The sequence below is a fragment of the Arachis hypogaea genome, chromosome 17 (genome assembly GCF_003086295.3).
Source record: "Arachis hypogaea cultivar Tifrunner chromosome 17, arahy.Tifrunner.gnm2.J5K5, whole genome shotgun sequence".
Taxonomy (NCBI): domain Eukaryota; kingdom Viridiplantae; phylum Streptophyta; class Magnoliopsida; order Fabales; family Fabaceae; genus Arachis; species Arachis hypogaea.
In genome coordinates this window covers 94,680,844-94,703,488 of record NC_092052.1, presented here as the reverse complement: position 1 = coordinate 94,703,488, position 22,645 = coordinate 94,680,844, and the positions used below count along the sequence as shown (strand labels likewise).

Below are 22,645 nucleotides of genomic sequence, written 5' to 3'. Positions count from 1 at the left end.
AAGATCCTCTGAAACACCTAAAGGATTTCCAAGTTGTATGTGCAACTGCGAGAAGACATGGGGCGGATGAAGCCTCAGTATTGGTCTTCGCTTTCCCTTTCTCTTTGGAGGGAAAAGCGAAGGAGTGGTTTTATACTCAACCGGGTGAAGTTAGATCCAATTGGGACTTGTTGCGTAAAGAGTTTTTGGAAAAGTTCTACCCTCCTCAGAAATTAGACAAGTTGTGAAGAGAGATCTCTTGCATTGTGCAACGAGATGGGGAGACTTTGTATGAATACTGGGAGAGATTTAAGAAGTTGCTGGAGGCTTGCCCTCACCACAGGATTGATGAGTTGGTTCTTATCAGTTATTTCTGTCAAGGAATGCATCACCAAGACAAGCTCCTCCTAGATGCCGCGAGTGGAGGATCATTGACTAAAAACAAGACCGCTGCAGAAGCATGGGTAGTTATATTAGACTTGGTGGACTCAACTCATCACTCAAGGGCAAGGAGTCCACAACCAAAGGCTTTGAGTCAAGTTTCTCCCTTCGGAGATGCTACTTTGACCAAGACCCTCTGTGAAATAACAATCTTGTTGCGACAAATCACCCAAGGGCAACAAATTTCTTAATCGTTGATAAATGCTCCACCTCAACCTCCAAGGATTGAAGGACCATCAAGGATATGTGGTGTTTCTGCTTGTAACACTCATTACACCGATTAGTTCCCTTGATGAATCCATATTTGACGAGGTATTTTGGTTTGATTCAAATAGATTTCAGTACATAAACTCACACTTATTCACTAAAATAGCATGCTTTTGTATTTTCTCCCTAAATTGTGCTTGATTATGAGAACATGCTCTTTTGCACTTATTTTGACTAATTTTATTCCGTTTACCTTCCATCCAAACCTTGATGTTATTTGTTAGTGATTTCAGATGAATAAGGTAGAAATGGCTTGGTGGGAGTGGAAGAGGAGCATGCATTTGGGAAAATGAGAGACATAACATAGCATATCATTAGAATAGTTTTAGGAGGAGTAGTAGGAAGCTTTAGTTAGTTTTTCTCTAAGTTTTTCATCATCTCTATTAGGGTTTATATTAGGGTTTTACATTCAAGTGCCATTTCCATTTTTGATCTTGGATTTTGCTAGCTCTCATTGTAAGTATTCTCTTGTTATTACTCTTTATAGTTACATTGTCATTACATTTTTTTCTAATTCAAGTTATAGTTCAATTTTGCTTCTCTCTTGCAATTTTAATTTCTTGTTGATGAATTTGATGTTTGATGTTTGTTTCATGCTTCCTTGTGTTATTCTTGTTGATTGAGATCAATTGTTGCTTTTAGTTTCAAGCCTTTTCTCTTTTTCTCCATGTTTAAGGTTTATGCCCACCAAGTGTTTGACAAAATGTCAAACATGGTTTTAGGCTAAATTTTTGGTTCTTGGATTGGGTAAAGTGAGCAATTGGGTTTCTAGACTTGGAATGTCCAATATTTAGTTTCAATTCCTGGATTGTTAATTGTTCTTGTTCCCACTAACGCTAATTTGTTACTAAACCAATTAGCAAGCAATTTAGGATTTGTGGGTTGCGAACAATTATGCTCATTTAACTTACTTTCCAATGCGAGGGTTGATCAAGTGAGACTAATCCATCACAATTGTCATAGTTGTGGTTCCAACAAGGAAAGGACCCTTAGCTCACTCCAAGCCAAGACTCTTTTTTATGCTTTTAATCTTTCATATAGTTTAATATTGATCTCTTTTATACTTTACTTGTTTATATTAAATAGTTGGTTCTTTAATTTCTTCATTAGTTCAATCATTACAATTTTGCATGTTCTTTTATTAATTTATGTGTTCATTTATTATTGACAACCCTTGATCACTACAACCGGATTTGCACACTCATTGTTCTAAAAGTACTCCTTGGGAGACGACTCGGGAGTTTGGATACTCTTGGTTATTTGATTTGAACTGTGACATCTTTGATTTAAACTTTGATTTAAACTTTGATTGTGAGAGTTCATTGTTGGTTTGGGCTATGCTATTAATGAAGTGATTCTTATTTTGATTGATTCTAAACCGGCAATAATTCTCTCGTCACTGTGCATACACACCTAGCTGTGCGTACGCCACATAGTTTGCAACTCCTCTACCGGGAACGCCCGCACACCTTTATGCATCTGCATCCCCTGTGTTTTCACCGCTTGTGTGTACGCACGGGCCTGTGTGCATATGCACAGGCGTCAAATTGGGCATCTATTCGAAAGATGCCCTGTCGCGCCACACCCTACCCCAAACCCTTCCCTCCTTCTTCGTCTGGTGCACCACCACTGGTACAAGGAATCGTGATCTCAACACTTCTTCACAACTCCGTGTATCTAACCACCATGTACACTGGGTCATCCAAGTAATACCTTACGTGAGTTAGGATCGATCCTACGGAGATTGTCGGCTTGAAGCAAGCTATGGTCATCCTTGTAAATCTCAGTCAGGCGGATTCAAATGGTTATAAGGTTTTGATAATTAAAAGATAAATAAAACATAAAATAGAATAAAGTTACTTGTGTAATTCATTGGTGGGAATTTCAGATAAGTGTCTGGAGATGCTTTGTTGCGTCTGAACCTCTGCTTTCCTATTGCCTTCTTCCAACCATGCGTTACTTCCTTCCATGGCAAGCTATAAGTGAAAATAGTCCTCTACGGTTTCTGCACGGCTAATCAACTGTTGGATTTCTCGTCTCTGATGAAAAATACCAGGTACAGCTACCGCATGGCTAATCATCTGTCGGTTCCCGCTAGCGTCGGAATAGGATCCATTGATCCTTTTGCACACTGTCACTTGCACCCAAGATTCGCAGGTTTGAAGGTCGTCACAGTCATTCCTTCCCGGATCCTACTCGGAATACCACAAACAAGGTTTAGGCTTTTCGGATCCCAAGAATGCTGCCAATAATTCTCACCTATACCACGAAGATACTAATCTCACGGACTCGGTCCGTGTATTAGATATCCAAGAGAATATACTCCGGCTGTCGTCCAATGACTACGTTGAACATCATGTAGACCGCTTTGTGGTTGTCAGGCACGCGGATCTTGGCTAAGCGAGTAACGAAGATTGGGTGATTGTCATGGGTCACCCCTTCATTCTGACTTAACTGAATTAAGTATGAGAGTATATCTTGGAGAAGAAGTAGGCGTGAGTTGAATAGAAAATAGTAGTAATTGCATTAATTCATGAAGAACAGCAAAGCTCTACACCTTAATCTATGGGGTGTAGAAACTCCACCGTAGAAAATACATAAGTAAAAAGAGATCTAGGCATGGCCGATGGCCAGCCCCCAAACGTGAACAATGGTCTCAGCTCCAAAGTATAAAAACTGGATATGGATACAATAGTAAAAAGTGCTATTTATACTAAACTAGTTACTAGGGATTACAGAAAATGAGTAACTAAGTGCAGAAAGTGCAGAAATCCACTTCCGGAGCCCACTTGGTGTGTGCTTGGGCTGAGCTTTGAAGATTTTTCGTGCTAGGGCTGTTCTTGGAGTTAAACGCCAGCTTTGGTGCTAGTTTTGGGCGTTTAACTCCAATTCTGGTGCCAGTTTGGGCATTTTACGCCAAGATGTTTTAGGCGGACTTTGGACGCCTGTTTGGGCCATCAAATCTCGGGCAAAGTATGGACTATTATATATTGCTGGAAAGCCCAGGATGTATACTTTCCAATGTAATTAAGAGCGCGCCAATGGGGCTTCTGTAGCTCTAGAAAATCCACTTCGAGTGCAGGGAGGTCAGAATCCAACAGCATCTGCAGTCCTTTTTCAGCCTCTGAATCAGATTTTTGCTCAGGTCCCTCAATTTCAGCCAGAAAATACCTGAAATCATAGAAAAATACACAAACTCATAGTAAAGTTCAGAAATGTGATTTTTTCATAAAAACTAATAAAAATATAATAAAAAGTAACTGAAACATACTAAAAACTATGTAAAAACAATGCCAAAAAGGGTATAAATTATCCGCTCATCACAACACCAAACTTAAATTGTTGCTTATCCCCAAGCAACTAAAATCAAAGTAGGATAAAATGTAGAGAAAATACAATGAATTCCAAATATCAATGAAGCTCATTTCCAATTAGATGAGCGGGACTTGTAGCCTTTTTGCTTCTGAAGAGTTTTGGCATTTCACTTTATCTTTTGAAGTTCAGAATGATTGGCATCCATAAGAACTCAGAATTCAGATAGTGTCATTGATTCTCCTATTTCAGTATGTTTATTCTTGAACACAGCTACTTTATGAGTCTTGGGCTTGGCCCTAAGCATTTTGTTTTCCAATATTACCACCGGATACATAAATGCCACAGACACATAACTAGGTGAACCTTTTCAGATTGTGACTCAGCTTTGCTAGAGTCTCCAGTTAGAGGTGTCCAGAGCTCTTAAACACACTCTTTTTGCTTTGGACCATGACTTTAACTGCTCAGTCTCAAGCTTTTCACTTGACACCTTCACGCCACAAGCACATGGTTAGGGACAGCTTGGTTTAGCCGCTTAGGCCAGGATTTTATTCCTTTGGGCCCTCCTATCCATTAATGCTCAAAGCCTTGGATCCTTTTTACCCTTGACTTTTGGTTTTAAGGGCTATTGGCTTTTTCTGCTTGCTTTTTCTTTTTCTTTCTTTTTCTTTTTTTTCGCCATCTTTTTCTTTTCCTTTTTTTCTGCAAGCTCTTCACTGCTTTTTCTTGCTTCAAGAATCAATTTTATGATTTTTCAGATTCTCAATAACGCTTCTCCTTTTCCATTATTCTTTCAAGAGCCAACAATTTTAATATTCATAAACAACAAATTCAAAAATATGCACTGTTCATGCATTCATTCAGAAAACAAAAAGTATTGCCATTACATCAAAATAATTTGATTATTTTCAAGATGTAATTCGAAATTCATGTACTTCTTTTTCTTTTTCAGAAAACATTTTTCATTTAAGAAAGGTGAAGGATTCATAGGACATTCATAGCTTTAAGATATAGACACTAGACACTAATGATCATGTAATAAAGACACAAACATAGATAAAACACAGAGAATAAAAATCGAAAAATAGGAAAATAAGAACAAGAAAAAAAAAGAACGGGTCCACTTAGTGATGGTGGCTAGTTCTTCCTCTTGAAGATCTTATGGAGTGCTTGAGCTCCTCTATGTCTCTTTCTTGCCTTTGTTGCTCCTCCCTTATGGCTCTTTGGTCTTCTCTAATTTCATGGAGGAGGATGGAATGCTCTTGGTGCTCCATCCTTAGTTGCCCCATGTTAGAACTCAATTCTCCTAAGGAGGTGTTGATTTACTCCCAATAGTTTTGTGGAGGAAAGTGCATCCCTTGAGGCATCTCAGGGATTTCATGATGAGGAACTTCCTCATGCTCTTGTTGAGGTCCATGACTGAGCTCTCTTGTTTGCTCCATCCTTTTCATAGTGATGGGCTTGTCTCCTTCAATGAGGATGTCTTCCTCTATGACAATTCCAGCTGAATTGCATAGGGTACAAATAAGATAAGGGAAGGCTAACTTTGCCAAAGTGGAGGGCTTGTCCGCCACCTTGTAGAGTTCTAGGGATATGATCTCATGAACTTCTACTTCCTCTCAATTCATGATGCTATGGATCATGATAGCCCGATCTATTGTAACTTCAGACCAGTTGCTAGTAGGAATGATAGAGCATTGGATGAACTCCAACCATCCCCTAGCCACAGGTTTGAGGTCAAGCCTTCTTAATTGAACCGGCTTGCCTCTTGATTCTCTCTTTCATTGAGCACCTTCCACACAAATGTCCCTAAGGACTTGGTCCAACCTTTGATCAAAGTTGACCCTTCTAGTGAAAGGGTGAGGATCTCCTTGCATCATTGGCAAGTTGAATGCCAACTTCACATTTTCTGGACTAAAATCCAAGCAATTCCCCCAAACCATTGTGAGCCAATTCTTTGGGACCGGGTTCACACTTTGATCATGGTTCCTAGTGATCCATGCATTAGCATAGAACTCTTGAACCATTAAGATTCTGACTCGTTGGATTGGGTTGGTGAGAGTTTTCTAACCTCTTCTTTGAATCTCATGTCGGATCTCCGGATATTCACTCTTTTTGAGCTTGAAGGGGACCTCGGGGATCACCTTTTTCTTGGCCACAACTTCATAGAAGTGGTCTTGATGGACCTTTGAGATGAATCTCTCCGTCTCCCATGACTCGGAGATGGAAGTAATTGTCTTTCCTTTCCTCTTTCTAGAGGTTTTTCCGGCCTTAGGTGCCATTGATGGTTATGAAAAAATAGAAAAATAGATCTTTTTTCACACCAAACATAAAAGGTTTGCTCATCCTCGAGCAAAAGAAGAAAGAAAAGAGTAGAAGAAGAAAAAATGGAGGAGATGGAGGAGTGTGAGTGGTTCAGCCAATGGGGAAAGACATGTTTGTGATGTGTGAAAGTTGAGGTAGTGAGGAGGGTATTTATAGGGTAGGAGGGAGAGGGAATCTGTGTGAGAATGGGTGGGTTTAGAAGGGAAATAGTTTAAATTTGAATGGTGAGGTAGGTGGGGTTTTATGATGGATGGATGTGAGTAGTGAAGAGATTATGGAGAAGAGGGTAAGATTTGATAGGTGAAGGGTATTTGGGAAAGAGTTATTGATGGGATTGGTCAAGGGTATTTGGGGAAGAGTGTTATGGAAAGGTGTGAAAAGGAGAAAAGAAGAGGTGGGGTAGGTGAGGATCCTGTGGGGTCCACAGATCCTTAGGTGTCAAGGAATTCTGCTCCCTGCACCATTCTGGCGTTCAAACGCCCATTGTGTGCCAATTCTGGCGTTAAACGCCAGCTCTGCTATCTTTCTTGGCGTTAAACGCCAGCTCTGCTACCTTTTCTGGCGTTGAACGCCAGTATGCTGCCCATTTCTAACGTTTAACGCTAGCCAGATGCCAGACATCCCTTTTTGGCGTTAAACGCCCAGAGTGCTTCCCATTCTGGCGTTTAACGCCTAGAATGCTGCCAGGCTGTGTGTTAAACGCCCATTCTACTATCCTTACTGGCGTTTAAACGCCAGCAAGTCTGTCCTCCAAGGTGTGCTATTTTTTATTCTATTTTTTATTTTGATTTAATTCTATAGCTATTTTTATGATCATCAACCTAAAGAAAACATAAAATAACAATGAAAAATAAATAAATATAATTAAATAACATTGGGTTGCCTCCCAACAAGTACTTCTTTAATGTCAATAGCTTGATAGTGAGCTCTTAGAGAGCTTTATAGAGATTCAGAGCTTGATGATGGACTCCCAACACCAAACTTAGAAGTTGAGTGTGGGGGCTCTGTTTGACTCTGTATTGAGAGAAACTTTTCATGCTTCCTCTCTATGGTTACAAAAGAAGATCCTTGAGCCTTAAACACAAGGTAGTCCTCATTCAATTGAAGGACTAACTCTCCTCTGTCCACATCAATCACAGCTCTTGCTGTGGATAGGAAGGGTCTTCCAAGGATGATGGATTCATCTTCATCCTTCCCAGTGTCTAGGATTATGAAATCAGTAGGGATGTAAAAGCCTTCAACCTTTACTAAGACATCCTCTACAAGTCCGTAAGCTTTTTTCCTTGAATTGTCTGCCATCTCTAGTGAGATTCTTGCAGCTTGTACCTCAAAGATCCCTAGTTTCTCCATTATAGAGAGTGGCATGAGGTTTATACTTGACCCAAGGTCACACAGAGCCTTCTTAAAGGTCATGGTGCCTATGATACAAGGTATTAAGAATTTTCCAGGATCTAGTTTCTTCTAAGGTAATTTCTGTTGAGCCAGGGTATTTAGTTCATTAATGAGCAATGGAGGTTCATCTTCATGATTGCTCCTAGATACTGAGCAACTTGCTCTTCAATAATATCTTCATCCTCTTCAGCGGAAGAATACTCATCAGAGCTCATGAATGGCAACAGTAAGTTCAGTGGAATCTCGATGGTCTCTATATGAGCCTCAGATTCCTTTGGTTCCGTATTAGGGAACTCTTTAGTGGTCAGTGAATGTCCATTGAGGTCTTTCTCACTGGAAATCACTGTCTTTTCTTCCTCCCTAGGTTCGGCCATGTTGGTTATGTTTATGGCCTTGCACTCTCTTTTTGGATTCTCTTCTGTATTGCTTGGGAGAGTAGTAGGAGGGATTTCAGTAACTCTTTTACTCAGCTAACGCACTTGTGCCTCTAAATTTCTGATAGAGGACCTTGTTTCAGTCATGAAACTGAGAGTGGTCTTAGATAGATCAGAGACTATGGTTGCTTAGTCATAGTGGCTCTACTTAGACTTCTCTATATGTTGCTCAGAAGATGATGGAAAAGGCTTGCTATTGCCAAACCTATTTCTCCTACCATTATTATTGAAGCTCTGATTAGGCTTCTGTTGATCCTTCCATGAGAAATTAGGGTGATTTCTCCATGAAGGATTATAGGTGTTTCCATAGGATTCTCCCATGTAATTCACCTCTTCCATTGTAGGATTCTCAGGGTCATAAGCTTCTCCTTCATGGGAGGCTTCTTTAGCACTGCCGGATGCAGCTTGCATTTCAGTCAGACTCTGAGAAATCATATTGACTTGCTGAGCCAATATTTTATTCTGAGCCAATATGGCATTCAAAGTATCAATCTCAAGAACTCTTTTCTTCTGAGTTGTCCCATTATTCATAGGATTTCTTTTATAAGTATACATGAACTAGTTATTTGCAACCATCTCAATGAGTTCCTAGGCTTCTGTAGGCGTCTTCTTCAGATGAAGAGATCCACCAGGAGAGTGATCCAATGACATCTTGGACAATTCAGACAGACCATCATAGAATATACATAAGATGCTCCATTCTGAAAGCATGTCAAAAGGTCACCTTCTGATCAGTTGCTTGTATCTTTCCCAAGCTTCATAGAGGGATTCACATTCCTTCCGTATGAAGGTTTGGACTTCCACTCTAACTTTACTCAATTTTTGAGGTGGAAAGAATTTGGCCAAGAAGGCATTGACTAACTTTTCCCAAGAGTTCAGGCTTTCTTTAGGTTGTGAGTCCAACCATGTCCTAGCTTTGTCTCTTACAGGAAAGGGGAAAAGCATAAGTCTGTAGACCTCAGGATTAACCCCATTGGTCTTAACAGTGTCACAAATTTACAAGAATTCAGTTAAGAACTGATGATGATCTTCCAATGGAAGTCCATGAAACTTGCAATTCTGCTGCATTAGAGAAACTAATTGAGGCTTAAGCTCAAAGTTGTTTGCTCCAATTGCAGGAATTGAGATGCTTCTTCCATAGAAGTCGGAAGTTGGTACAGTAAAGTCACCAAGCATCTTCCTTGCATCTCCACCATTATTGTTATTTTCGGCTGCCATGTCTTCTTCTTTTTCGAAAATTTATGTTAGGTCCTCTCCAAAGTTTTGTGCTTTAGCTTCTCTTAGTTTCCTCTTTAGAGTCCTTTCAAGTTCAGGATTAGCTTCAACAAGAATGTTCTTATCCTTGCTCCTGCTCATATAAAAAAGAAGAGAACAGAAAAGAATAGGAATCCTCTATGTCACAGTATAGAGATTCCTTTATGTGAGTAAAAATATAGAATAATAGAATGAAGAAAGGATAAGAAGAATTCGAACACAGAGAGAGGGAGAGGGTTCGAATTTTAAGTAGAAGAGAAGTGTTAGTGAATAAATAAAATAAATATAAGGAGATGAGAGAGAGGAAATTCAAAAGTTAATTAAAAGAAAAGAAAAATATTTTTGTTTTTATTTTAATTATGTGTTAGAATTCGAAATTAAGAAGGAAAATAAAATAAAATTAGAATTTAAAACAATTAGTTAATTAAAAAGAATTTTGAGAAAGGGGTTAGTTATTTTCGAAAATTTGAGAGAGAGAAGTATTTAGGTGGTTTTAAAAAAGATATGATTGAAATAGAAAACGTTTAAAATCAAACAAAAAATCAAGTAGTTAATTGAAAAAGATTTGAAAATCAATTTTGAAAAGATAAGAAGTTAAAAAAAAGATTTATAAAATTAAGTTTTGAAAAAGATATGATTAAAATCTATTTTGAAAAAGATTTGAATAGGAAATTAAAAGGATTTGATTTTTGAAATTAAAGTTGATTACTTGACTAACAAGAAACTAAAAGATATGATTCTAGAATTTAAGGATTGAACCTTTCTTAATAGGCAAGTAACAACTTGAAAAATTTTTGAATCTAAACATTAATTGTTAGCATTTAATTCGAAAATCATGAAATAAAAATGAGAAAAAAATTTTGAAAATCAATTTTAAAATTTCGAAAATATTAAGAAAAAAATGAAAAAGATTTGATTTTTGAAAAAGATTTGAAAAGATAGAATTTTTAAGTTGAAATTTTGACTTGAGTAACAAGAAACAACTAAATTTTAAAACTTTTTGACTAAATGAATTCAAAATTTCGAAAATTATGAGCAAAATAAGGAAAATATATTTTTTTTTATTTTTGAATTTTTAATGAGGAGAGAGAAAAACATCAAAATGACACAAAACATAAGAAATTAATATCAAAACAAAAATGCATGCAAGAACACTTTGAATGTCAAGATGAACATGAAGAACACTTCGAATGTCAAGATGAACATCAAGAACATATTTTTGAAAAATTTTTAAAAAAAGAAAGACATGCAAGACACCAAACTTAAAAATTTTTAAACTTTAGACACTAATAATTCAAAAATGCATATGAAAAACAAGAAAAGACACAAAACAAGAATATGTAAAGATCAAACAAGGAAAATCATCAAGAACAACTCGAAGATCAATGAAGAACACATGATGAATTTTCGAAAACTAAAGGAAATTTAAAACATGCAATGTGACAACAAACTTAAAATTTGACACTAGACTCAAAGGAGAAACATAAAATATTTTTGGTTTTATGATTTTATTAAATTTTTTTGTATTTTTCGAAAATAGTTTGGAAAAAGAAAATAAAGGGATACAAAATTTTTAATAAGAATTTCAGGAATCATGCAATGTTAGTCTAAAGCTTCGGTCCAAAAGAATTAGACATGGCCAAATAGCCAGCCAAGCTTTGAGTGAAAGCTTCGGTCCAAAAGATTAGACATGGCCAAATAGCCAGCCAAGCTTTAGCATAAAACATAAAAGCATGTCAATGAGAAGTGGAAGCCTCAGTCCAAAAATTCTAAAGAACATACTTTTTTTTATTTTTTGAAAATTATAATAAATTTTTTTGTATATTTTTTTCAAAAATAAAAATAAAAAGAGCATAAATATAAAATAAAATTACCTAATCTAAGCAACAAGATGAACCGTCAATTGTCCAAACTCGTACAATCCCCGACAATGGCACCAAAAACTTGGTACACGGAATCGTGATCTCAACACTTCTTCACAACTCCGCGTAACTAACCAGCAAGTGCACTGGGTCGTCCAAGTAATACCTTACGTGAGTAAGGGTCGATCCCACGGAGATTGTCAGCTTGAAGCAAGCTATGGTCATCCTTGTAAATCTCAGTTAGGCGGATTCAAATGGTTATAAGGTTTTGATAATTAAAAGATAAATAAAACATAAAATAGAATAAAGTTACTTATGTAATTCATTGGTGGGAATTTCAGATAAGCATCTGGAGATGCTTTGTTGCTTCTGAACCTCTGCTTTCCAATTGCCTTCTTCCAACCATGCGTTACTTCCTTCCATGGCAAGATGTAGGATCCTATCAATGAAAATGGTCCTCTACGGTTTCTGCACGGCTAATCAACTGTCGAATTTCTCGTCTCAGATAAAGAATACCGGGTACAGCTACCGCATGGCTAATCATCTGTCAGTTCCCGCTAGTGTCGGAATAGGATCCATTGATCCTTTTGCACACTGTCACTTGCGCCCAACATTCACAGGTTTGAAGCTCGTCACAGTCATTCCTTCCCGGATCCTACTCGGAATACCACAGACAAGGTTTAGACTTTCTGGATCCTAGGAATGCTGCCAATAATTCTAGCCTATGCCACGAAGATATTAATCTCACAGACTCGGTCCGTGTATTAGATATCCAAGAGAATATACTCCGATCCGACTGTCGTCCAATGACTACGTTGAACATCATGTAGACCGCCATGTGGTTGTCAAGCACGCGGATCTTGGCTAAGCGAGTAACGAAGATTGGGTGATTGTCACGGGTCACCCCTTCATTCTGACTTAACTGAATCAAGTACGATAGTATATCTTGGAGAAGAAGTATGCGTGAATTGAATAGAAAACAGTAGTAATTGCATTAATTCATGAAGAACAGCAGAGCTCCACACCTTAATCTATGGGGTGTAGAAACTCCACCATAGAAAATACATAAGTGAAAAGAGGTCTAGGCATGGCCGAATGGCTAGCCCCCAAACGTGAACAATGGTCTCAGCTCCAAAGTATGAAAACTACATATGAATACAATAGTAAAAAGTGCTATTTATACTAAACTAGTTACTAGGGATTACAAAAAATGAGTAACTAAGTGCAAATAGTGCAGAAATCAACTTCCGGGGCCCACTTGGTGTGTGCTTGGGCTGAGCTTTAAAGCTTTTTCGTGCTTAGGGTGTTTCTGGAGTTAAACGCCAGCTTTGGTGCTAGTTTGGACGTTTAACTCCAATTCTGGTGCCAGTTTGGGCGTTCTACACCAGGATGTTTTAGGCTGACATTGGACGCCAGTTTGGGCCATCAAATCTCGAGAAAAGTATTAACTATTATATATTGCTGGAAAGCTCAGGATGTCTACTTTCCAACGCAATTAAGAGCGCCTCAATTGAGCTTCTGTAGCTCCAGAACATCCACTTCGAGTGCAGGGAGGTCAGAATCCAACAGCATCTGCAGTCCTTTTTCAGCCTCTGAATCAGATTTTTGCTCAGGTCCCTCAATTTCAGCCAAAAAATACCTGAAATCACAGAAAAACACACAAAATCATAGTAAAGTCCAGAAATGGGATTTTTTCATAAAAAACTAATAAAAATATAATAAAAAGTAACTGAAACACACTAAAAACTATGTAGAAACAATGCCAAAAAGGATATAAATTATCCGCTCATCAACCACCCCACCCATCCTTCTTTCGGCGACACCACCGCCACTGGCTCCACCGCTGCCGCACCACCACACCCCTTCTTCTTTCTTCTACTTTCTTCTGCTTCTTTCATCTCTCTTTCTCCTTCACCAGTGAGTCTACCCTGTTCTCCCTTAGGCCACCAGTTCTGTGTTTGGCGAAGCTCAGCCACCGTGAGCTCCACAGCAGCAGCTACTAGTGCCACTGCTGCATCTTTTTCTCTTCCATTCTTCAAGTCTTCAATTTTCAGGTTTTAATATTCTTTGTTTTGTTTATTTACTTGCTTAAATTTCATTTTCTTTATTTAACTTTGCTAATCTATCTTAGGTTTAGCGGACTTAATTGGTTGTTCTTAAATTGCAAGTGTCAATTTCTAATTTTTGGGTTGTTGATGCTTAAATTTTAGCTTGAAATTATTGAATATGCACTGCATACTAAGTGTTTTCTTGCATGAATGAACTTTTAGTTTAATACGTGTGTTGTAGCTACCATATATATTAGACTATATCCTTGTTTGGCATTCTAATCAAGAGTTGTCCACTTTTGAATGATAATGATGTTGTTTTGGATTGAATTTCATTAATGTACTTATTTGTTGCTTTGAGTTGCTACCACCAAATTGATAGGGTGATTACCATTTGATTTCATATTTGGTAAAATTTTTAACAAGTGCATATTGAATATTAGTGAATTGAATTGAATTGTTTGTTCATCATAGTTTTCAAATCAGTATAACATAACAAGGTACTTGATTATTTTTAATGCTTTGCATTTGTTTGAGTGACTTGACTTGATTCTTATCAATCTTGTCACTTTTTGCAACAAGCACCTTAGGATTTAATATTATCTTTTGCTATTTGTAATATAAAATAAAATTTAATCTGAAATAAAAAAAATCATCTCGTGCTGCTCCTCAGGGACGAATGGGGACCACCTTAGGATTAGTTGTGGCGCCAAACTTGGCTGGGTCAAGTTTGGCACCACTATGCCTGTATGAAAACTTGGAATTATGGTGATCATGAAGCCAAACTTGGAAAATTCCAAGTTTGACTTGATGCAGTGATTTTTAAGTTAAGTGAGTGTGGTGCCATACTTGGAGAATTCCAAGTTTGGCACCCCTGAGACCGAATGTGACGGGGGATTATAACGCTCCTAGCGCCAAACTTGAATTCTTCAAGTTTGGCGCCACCTCCTGGATTTGTGGTGTCTCCGTTTCTTCACATAAACTCTGTCAAATTCATCCAAAATGCTACCTGAAATAAAGCAAATTGCACACAACTCAAAGTAACATTCATAATGGCTAAAAGTATTTAAATCTTGATTAAACTTACAAATTCAAATGCAAATTTACTAGGTAAAGATAGAAAAGATGCTCACGCATCAATGCATGGTGAGGCGTGATGGCAAACCTAGCTCAACAGTGGCTGGACAATAGCGAATCGTGACGGCTCCTCTTCTTCCTCACGACGTCTCTGGCTCGTGACGTGCTCTCTCCCTCGCTAGAAACCATTCTGCTCGACAGCAGCAGCAGCGGTGACATCTCCCTCTCTCCTTGTGTGGTGGCTTGGCGTCATGACAGCGATAGTGGTGCACAATGGTGGCGGCAAAGCCCTCTTCCCTTCCTTCTTATCCAAACTCCTCTACTCTTTCTCAGATCTTTCTCTCTCTCTTTTTCCCCATTTTCTTTCTTTTTTTTCTTTCCTTTTTATTTGCTGAAGCTCCTGTATTGTGTGTATATGGGGAAAAGGGGTTTGCAGTGGGTGAGTGAGTGGTGAGGAAAAGGTGAGTGTGGCTCAATAAGGGTAAACAGGTGGGGGGTGTAGGTGTAGGTAAGTTGGGTAATAGGGTTAGGATTGGTGAAATTAGGGTTTGGAATTAGAAATTTAGGGTTTGAGTGGAGTGTTAATGTAAAACAAAATTTTATCCAATATAACTAATTTTAAAAATACTATTTATTATTAGTTATTATTTAATTAAATTTAATTTGAAATTAAAGATAAATAAATTTTCTTTTTGTTCATAATATTAATCAAGATTTTCAGTTATTCAATTTAAATTGTATAAAATTTTTATTATTTTCAATTACTAAAACTTTAAATCCTTAATATGAAAATACTCAATTATTTAGAAATTTTTATTGGATTTTAAACTCAAGGTATCATAAAATTTAATTTAATTACTTTTTAAGAAAATAAATTTTTTAAATAAAATTATCAAAAATAATAAATCATGAATAACTCAATATTTAATTTTCAAAAGCTCGAGTTGTTATATTCTACCCACCTTACGAAAATTTTTTACCTCGAAAATTGATATAAAATAGAAAAGATTCATATCAACTCCACTTTCAAAAACATCAAAGAAAAGAAACAGAAAGGTTTGGCACGTTCAGTTTTTCAAATGTAAAAGAAATCATATCTTAGAAAGGTAACAGAAAAGGTGTAGTGTGCTGCAAAGATTTAGAAAGATGCTTAAGATTAGACCCTAACAACGATGCACAAAATAATGATAGGTAAAAAGCGATAAGGATGAATTTTCCAAAAGATTCAAGGGACGCATAAGAACATAATCAAATAAGGATATGCATGAACGATAATATATGGTTATAATATAAATCAATCATATCCCAAGAAGGAACTTTGAAACAAATAATCAAATCGTTTTTTAATATAAATATATATAAATCAGATTTTCAAAACAAAATCACTCTTTCATTTATTTTCACGAGACTTTGGATAGAACTTCTCCTTAAAATTCGACTTCACCACCCTTATGGGCTCTCTGACTTTCTTAACTTCTCAAAAGTTTACCAATCTTCCATTAGCACTTATCAAACATAAGGTTCTCAATAATCAATATATGATTATAATCCATGTAAAATCATTTATAAACTCTCAAAATTACTACATTTAGATAAGAAATCATTTTTAGCAACTCTGTTTGGAAACCTAGACTTGATGTATTTATTATTTTTCAAACCTCAATCTCATAATTTAATCTTTATAACTTGATCAGAAATCAATTACTTTATTAAGTAAAAATTAGAACTTCTGACAACCATCCAATCCCAAGCAACCTTGCAAGATGTACATAAGCGCTAAATGAATTTCAGTTCACACACACACATAATCATCATCATACTAACACTAAAATCAATTATCATTCACTTTCATAACCAAAACTCAATCAAAATTACAGCCAATCATTCGTAGCCAAGAACTCAAACTCAACAACATTATAATTACTAACATATTTGCAATTATCTACTATACTTTGGGCATTCTAAAATTGAAAACTGATAATTTCAAAAATACAATCCCCTACCTCGATTAGTTGAACACAGAAATTAAACGTGACAAACCCTGTTTTACTCTAAATTAACAACAATGGCGGCACCCCAACGCAACGGAGACAAGCCAGCAACATCTCCAATCACTCTCGCAGCAGTAGCAACTTTCCACGGCAATGATAATGATCACAGCAAAACAAGGAATTTGAAATGTAAACAGTTTTGAAAATTTAAGACAAGGTGGTGCACGAAATTGTGATCATCAATGGCGCCATCAACATGGTACGCTCAATTGTAATATCAACTTTTTATCACAACTTCGCACAACTAACCAGCAAGTGCACTGGGTCGTCCAAGTAATAAACCTTATGTGAGTAAGGGTCGATCCCACGGAGATTGTCGGCTTGAAGCAAGCTATGGTCACCTTGTAAATCTCAGTCTGGCGGATATAAAATAGTTATGGAGTTTTCGAAAATAAATAATAAAAGAAGGATAGAAATACTTATGTAAATCATTGGTGAGAATTTCAGATAAGCGCATAGAGATGCGTTCGTTCCTCTGAACCTCTGCTTTCCTGCTGCCTTTATCCAATCAATCCTACTCCTTTCCATGGCCGGCTTTATGTAAGGGCATCACCGTTGTCAATGTCTACATCCCACCCTCTTGTGAAAATGGTCCAAATGCTCTGTCACAGCATGACTAATCATCTGAGGTTCTCGATCATGCTGGAATAGGATTCACCCTCCTTTTGCGTCTATCACTACGTCCAGCACTCGCGAGTTTGAAGCTCGTCACAGTCATTCAATCCCAGAGTCCTACTCGGAATACCACAGACAAGGTTTATACTTTCCGGACTCTCATGAATGCCGCCATCAATCTAGCTTACACCACGAAGATTCTGATTAAGAGATCCAAGAGATACTCATTCAGTCTAAGGTAGAACGGAAGTGGTTGTCAGGCACGCGTTCATGGGAAATGATGATGATTGTCACGTTCATCACATTCAGGTTGAAGTGCGAATGAATATCTTAGAAGCGGAATAAGATGAATTGAATAGAAAATAGTAGTACTTTGCATTAATCTTTGAGGAACAGCAGAGCTCCACACCTTAATCTATGGAGTGTAGAAACTCTACCGTTGAAAATACATAAGTGAAAGGTCCAGGCATGGCCGAATGGCCAGCCCCCAAAACATGATCAATAGATCAAAATATAATCTAAAGATGTCTAATAGAATAGTAAAAAGTTCTATTTATAATAAACTAGCTACTAGGGTTTACAGAAGTAAGTAATTGATGCATAAATCCACTTCCGGGGCCCACTTGGTGTGTGCTTGGGCTGAGCTTGAAGTCTACACGTGGAGAGGTCATTCTTGGAGTTGAACGTCAGCTTTTGTGCCATTTTGAGCGTTGAACTCCACTTTGCAACTTGTTTTTGGCGCTGGATGCCAGAATTGGGCAGAGAGGTGGCGTTGAACGCCAGTTTGCGTCATCTAAACTTGGGCAAAGTATGGACTATTATATATTGCTGGAAAGCCCTGGATGTCTACTTTCCAACGCAATTGAAATAGCGCCATTTTAAGTTCTGTAGCTCCAGAAAATCTATTTTGAGTGCAGGGAGGTCAGAATCCAACAGCATCAGCAGTCCTTCTTCAACCTCTGAATCTGATTTTTGCTCAAGTCCCTCAATTTCAGCCAGAAAATACCTGAAATCACAGAAAAACACACAAACTCATAGTAAAGTCCAGAAATGTGAATTTAACATAAAAACTAATGAAAACATCCCTAAAAGTAACTAGATTCTACTAAAAACATACTAAAAACAATGCCAAAAAGCGTATAAATTATCCGCTCATCACAACACCAAACTTAAATTGTTGCTTGTCTCCAAGCAACTGAAAATCAAATAGGATAAAAAGAAGAGAATATACTATAAATTCCAAACTATCAATGAAACATAGCTCCAATAAGATGAGCGGGACTTGTAGCTTTTTGCCTCTTGAATAGTTTTGGCACCTCACTTTATCCATTGAGGTTCAGAATGATTGGCATCTATAGGAACTCAGAGTTCAGATAGTGTTACTGATTCTCCTAGTTCAGTATGATAATTCTTGAATACAGCTATTTTATGAGTCTTGGCCGTGGCCCTAAGCACTTTGTTTTCCAGTATTACCACCGGATACATAAATGCCACAGACACATAATTGGGTGAACCTTTTCAGATTGTGACTCAGCTTTGCTAAAGTCCCCAATTAGAGGTGTCCAGGGTTCTTAAGCACACTCTTTTTTTTGCTTTGGACCTTGACTTTAACCGCTCAGTCTCAAGTTTTCACTTGACACCTCCACGCCACAAGCACATGGTTAGGGACAGCTTGGTTTAGCCGCTTAGGCCAGGATTTTATTCCTTTAGGCCCTCCTATCCACTGATGCTCAAAGCCTTGGGATCCTTTTTATTGCCCTTGCCTTTTGGTTTTAAGGGTTACTGGCTTTTTGCTCTTGCCTCTTGGTTTTAAGAGCTTTTGGCTTTTTCTGCTTGCTTTTTCTTTTTCTTTCTATTTTTTTTTGCTATTTTTTTCTCTTTTTTTCTGCAAGCTTTGTTCTTTGCTGCTTTTTCTTGCTTCAAGAATCATTTTTATGATTTTTTAGATTATCAAATAACATGTCTCCTTGTCATCATTCTTTCAAGAGCCAACATATTTAACATTCATAAACAACAACTTCAAAAGACATATGCACTGTTCAAGCATTCATTCAGAAAACAAGAAGCATTGTCACCACATCAATATAATTAAACTAAGTTCAAGGATAAATTCGAAACTCATGTACTTCTTGTTCTTTTGAATTAAAACATTTTTCATTTAAGAGAGGTGATGGATTTATAGGACATTCATAACTTTAAGACATAGTTACTAACTACTAATGATCATGTAATAAGACACAAACATAGATAAGCACTTAACATAGAGAAAACAAAAAACAGAAAGTGAGAACAAGGAATGAGTCCACCTTAGTGATGGTGGCGTTTTCTTCTTGAGGAACCAATGATGTCCTTGAGCTCTTCTATGTCTCTTCCTTGTCTTTGTTGCTCTTCCCTCATTGCTTTTTGATCTTCTCTAATTTCATGAAGGATGATGGAGTGCTCTTGATGTTCCACCCTTAGTTGTCCCATGTTGGAACTTAATTCTCCTAGGGAGGTGTTGATTTGCTCCCAATAGTTTTGTGGAGGAAAATGCATTTGAGGCATCTCCGGGATCTCATGGTGATGAGCTTTCTGTGCCTCTTGAGCTCGATGAATGGGCTCTCTTGCTTGCTCCATCTTTTTCTTAGTGATGGGCTTCTCTTCCTCAATGTGAATGTCTCCTTCTATGAAAGCTCCAGCTGAGTAACATAGATGGCAAATAAGATGAGAAAAAGCTAGCCTTGCCCCAGGGGAGGGCTTTTCGGCTATTTTGTAGAGTTCAAGGGAGATGACTTCATGAACTTCTACTTCCTCTCCAATCATGATGCTATGGATCATGATGGCCCGATCCACAGTAACTTCAGATAGGTTGCTAGTGGGGATGATGGAGCGTTGGATGAATTCCAACCATCCTCTAGCCACAGGCTTGAGGTCCAGTCTTCTTAATTGAACCTGCTTGCCTTTGGAGTCAATCTTCCATTGAGCTCCGTCCACACATATCTCCATGAGGACTTGGTCCAACCTTTGATTAAAGTTGACCCTTCTAGTGTAGGGGCGTGCATCTCCTTACATCATAGGCAAGTTAAACGCCAACCTTACATTTTCCGGACTAAAATTTAAGTATTTCCCCCGAACCATAGTGAGATAATTCTTTGGGTCCGTGTTCTTACTTTGATCATGGTTCCTAGTTATCCATGCATTGGCATAGAACTCTTGAACCATTAGGATGCTGACTTGTTGGATGGGTTTTGTTAGAACTTCCCAACCTCTTCTTTGGATTTCATGTCGGATCTCCGGATACTCATTCTTCTTGAGTTTGAAAGGGACCTCGGGGATCACCTTCTTCTTTGCCACAACATCATAGAAGTGGTCTTGATGGGCTTTGGAGATGAACCTTTCCATCTTCCATGACTCGGAGGTGAAAGCTTTTGTCTTCCCTTTCCCTTTTCTAGAGGATTCTCCGGTCTTGGGTGCCATCAATGATAATGGAAAAACAAAAAGCTTATGCTTTTACCACACCAAACTTAGAATTTTGCTCGCCCTCGAGCAAGAGAAGAAAGAAAAGATGAAGAAGAAGAAGAAAATATGGAAAGGAGGGGGAAGGTGTATTTCGGCCAAGAAGAGAAAATAGGGTTGTGTTGTGTGAAAATGAGGAAGAGTGGATGGTTATATATAGGGAAAGGAGGGGGGTATGGTTTCGGCCATATAGGGTGGGTTTGGGTGGGAAATTGATTTTGAATTTTGAAGGTAGGTGGAGTTTATGAGGTAGGTTTATGGGGAAGAGTGGATGGATGTGAGTGGTGAAGTGGTGATAGGGAAGAGAGATTGAGGTGATTGGTGAAGAGTTTTGGGGAAGAATGTTTATGGGATTGTGTGAAAGAGGGGTGAGAAGAAGTAAGTGGAGGTAGGTGGGGATCCTGTGGGGTCCACAGATCCTGAGGTGATCCTGTGGGGTCCACAGATCCTGAGGTGTTCAAGGATTTACAACCTTGCACCCAATTAGGCATGCAAAATGCCCTTGCACACAACTCTGGGCGTTCAGCGCCAGATTGGTGCTTGTTCTGGGCGTTGAACACCCATTTGTTGCCCATTTCTGGCGTTGAACGCCAGAACCATGCTTGTTCTGGGCGTTCAGCGCCAGCTCTTCTCTAGGGTGCAATTCTGGCGTTCAAACGCCAGATGCTGCCCATTTTGGGTGTTCAGCGCCAGAACCATCCTCTGTTCTGGCGTTGAACGCCAGCCAGATGCATCTTACTGGCGTTTAAACGCCAGTAAGGTCTTCCTCCAGGGTGTGATTTTTCTTCTGCTATTTTTGATTCCGTTTTCAATTTTTTATTTATTTTGTGACTCCACATGATCATGAACCTAATAAAACATGAAAAACAATGAAAATTAGATAAATAAACATTGGGTTGCCTCCCAACAAGCTCTTCTTTAATGTCAATAGCTTGACAGTGGGCTCTCATGGAGCCTCACAAATGTGCAGAGCTTTGTTGAGACCTCCCAACACTAAACTTAGAGTTTGGATATGGGGGTTTGACACCAAACTTAGAGTTTGGTTGTGGCCTCCCAACACCAAACTTAGAGTTTGACTGTGGAGGCTTTGTTTGACTCTGCTTTGAGAGAAGCTTTTTATGCTTCCTCTCCATGGATGCAGAGAGAGATCCTTGAGTTGTAAACACAAGGTTGTCCTCATTTATTTGAAGGATCAATTCTCCTCTGTCCACATCAATCATAGCTCTTGCTGTGGCTAGGAAAGGTCTTCCTAGGATGATGGATTCATCCTCATCCTTCCCAGTATCCAGGACTATGAAATCAGTAGGGATGTAAGGGCCTTCAACCTTTACTAACACGTCCTCTACTTGTCCATAAGCCTGTTTTCTTGAATTGTCTACCGTCGGCTAAGAATTTCTTCTTGGTTAGAGGAAATAACTTCGTTGCAAGTATAGTTCCCAACCGACAAGCAATGCTCAATCAAAGTTTTAATTGTTGGTTGTCACAAGTACAAACACCAAGAAGAATTAACCGAAGTATTTAAAACTCGGGTCGTCTCACAAGGAATTGCAATGAAGTGATCAATTATTGGCTATGAATAAATACGGGGGGTTTGATTTATAAAAGGGGCAAGAAAGTAAATAGTACGAAAATAAAGCAAACAACTAAATAAAGAAAATAATAAAGAGAGACATTCATGGCAAGGATTGAGAATATAGGCTTTCTATCCTAGTCACTAATCATAACAATAATTAACAAGAGCTTATCCTATTTCGTCATCTCCAACAATGGAAGAAGGTACAATGTTATCTTCACATTGAGAGAAAGTCAAATAAGACTAGTTAATCTCAATCCAAAAGTCCTAATCAACTTACTAATTGACTTAGCAAGAGATTAGAGTCAATGAGTTGGTGATTAATGACTCAAAAGCACCTAATTTCTCTTTCCAAGCCAAGAATGCTCAAAGATCTACTATAACATTCTTCCAAGCATTTTTTCAAACACTTAGAAGGCATAAAAGGAAAGCATGATAAATTGACAACAAGAATATTAAATCTACAACTACCCAATTGCAAGGAATTAATAACAACTCACTTAAACAACAAGGGAATATA

At 38.0% G+C, this 22,645-nt stretch overlaps 1 non-coding gene across 1 annotated transcript; it reads right to left on the bottom strand.

Annotated features, from left to right (window-relative positions):
- Window positions 1–218: 218 nt before the first annotated feature.
- LOC112767808 (small nucleolar RNA R71) lies at window positions 219–325 on the bottom strand. The gene has a single exon (XR_003185248.1). It is a non-coding gene; the product is annotated as a small nucleolar RNA R71 (small nucleolar RNA).
- Between the last annotated feature and the right edge of the window lie 22,320 nt (window positions 326–22,645).